Raw genomic sequence first — 2,630 nt, forward strand, 5'->3', positions numbered from 1 at the left:
GAGAGTTAATAAAGCCTCAGGATCTGATGCATCTTCAGAAATTCATAAATAGATATTGAATTCTATGATGTTGAAATTAATTTGCATTCATATCTGGTTCAATAATTGAGTATGTGAAAATTCATCTTCATTTGCAGTGTGTTGGCATTGTGGAAAACTAAGCCAGGGAACCTGTTCAAGAGGGAACTACCTCTCCAGCACGAGATCATTTCTCTGGTAAGGCACCAAAATCCATTATTTTCGAAAAATGTATCCGATAGTTTGCAAATACATTTTCTTACGCTAGTCAAATGTTCAAGTTTCTAAATAAACATTTTTCTATTTCTGTCCAAAGAAAAAAATACATCTAACACCGGTTAGGTTGTTCCTAACAGGCCAAATACATGACTAATTCTGTACAAAAAATTTCAATGTCTTCAGCAACAAGGGACCAACCTTTGTGGGTACTATGTTTGCAGACACATGATCTTCATCTGCAAATCTGCTGATAGTTGTGAAGATGCTCGCGAATTAGTACTAGTAAGTCTATCTTAATTAGTATCTTCTACTCCACTCATATGGCACATTCTGATTTTAAAAACCTCGCAGCTCCTCTTTGAATCGAGGACCCCTGAACTGGTCCCCGCTGGTGAATTGATGATGGTTAGGAGATTAATCAGCAACTTCTTCCTGAATTAGTACATCAAGCCCATTGGTGATAATGAAGATTTCAGCATGCCTTCTCCTGAAACAATGAGTAAGAGTTAGTCGCTAAACAGATATGCGTGGATCAATTGTTTCCAATGTGATGAGGTCTTCCTATTTCATACACTATGATTAATTATGAACTGCATATGTCGACAAATCATTGGAATTTAGCCACCATTTATTCAATTGCAATTGTTGCGAATTCTGATGAATGTTTTTCCTCTCGACACTATTTGTTCAATTGCATATTGTGGCAAATTTCATTTTTGCATGCTGATTCAAATGAGATAATTTTGCTTTAACCTGGCCATTGATGCACACACAGTTCAACTAAATGAGTGTGTGCGATCCAGAATGGAAAGCACACGTCGATCATAGCGGAACCGTAGGTGATACACAACAGTTCACACACGATTTGCAGCAATTCTACGTGTGCGTAGGGGCTCCCGAACCGCTTGTGATAGCACATTATCGCACATGACAACTTATAGTAAACCGTGCCCAATGCAAAATGCAATCCCACTCATATTTTTTCAGGAAACATGTGCGATCTCGGCCGGAAAACACATGTCACTCATACTGCAAGCATCGGTGATACACAACAAATCACAGATGATCTGCAACACTTGTATGTGTGCAAAGGGGCTCTTGAACCGTTTGTGATAGCACATTATCGCACATGATAATTGTTCGCGAAACGTGTGTGATGGTATCATGCATGGCAGATGATTTTCTGCAGAATGCTCACGTGCGATAGGGCACATATCGCACATAGTTTCTATGATGGCTCGTGTGCCTTAGACATTGTTTCGCAAACGGTTCAGTATGAAACACCATTTGGTTTCGCTGTGTCATCAGAAACGTTTGATCACCAATCCCACACGTGTGCCAGAATGTGGTGTGTGTGATATGTTGCTACATCGCATACGAGTACATTTGGCAATGCATCTGCATCATGGCTCCCTATCCCCGATGATTTCTAGGTCGTGTGGGAAGGATCCCCTATCGCACACACTGGCAAGGCAATGGTTTAAAATTCTGTCGTGGAAAGGGGTTAAAAACCGTTTGTATAGCAGCTCGCTATACCAATGACATGTCAACGAGAAAGAAGAATAAAACAGATAACGAGGAGATCGGTATAGTGAGCATGTGTACGACTCAAGAGGATACCGATATATCTCACCTCGAGTTTTGTAAAGTATCCCAAAGCAAAGGGAATATCACATGATAACCAAATGTTCACTTGAACATCAGTCGTGTACTCATAGGGATAGATATGGATGTCCATGATTCCGCTATCGGTCATTGAACGAAAGGGGTTTTGTCCATGTCTATGTTATACCGAACCTACAGGTTCACTAGCTTAAGGTAATCATGATCTATTGAGAGTTAGTAGGACAGGAATAATGAGAAAATATTTACGAAGTAGTTTCATTAATATTCAAAATAGTTTTGAGAGGAAAGGAAAGCGTTTCGGGGTCACCGAAAGGGTTTCAGGGTTTACCGGTTTATGCCGATGAACAACATATTGGTGGAAATAGTTTCCGGTGATGTTAAACTAGTATTAAAAGGCTCTAATAATGATTAGGAAGCTTTATATTTATTTAAATATCAATGGACTTTAAAAGGCCAAGTGGTGGAAAGGATATTGGGCCACTTGGGCCCAATATGAGGTGGCGCCCCCTTTCTTCTTGGAGAAGGAAGAGGGAGGCCGAATTGGAGGGGGAATCCCCCTCCTCATGGCCGGCGCAAAGGGGGGAAACCTTTCCCCCTTTGTGATGCCCCCACTCCCCTCCTCCAACCTATATATACTAGAGGTTTTGGGCACTTTTGGACACACAAGTTTTGGAGCCTCCTCTAGTTAGCTAGTTCCAGTTCTAGCTGATCCAATTAGAGTTAGATCTAGATCCTCTCATATCCTCATAATTAGAAGCCCGGTGTGG

The sequence above is a fragment of the Triticum dicoccoides genome, chromosome 1B (assembly GCF_002162155.2).
Source record: "Triticum dicoccoides isolate Atlit2015 ecotype Zavitan chromosome 1B, WEW_v2.0, whole genome shotgun sequence".
NCBI lineage: Eukaryota > Viridiplantae > Streptophyta > Magnoliopsida > Poales > Poaceae > Triticum > Triticum dicoccoides.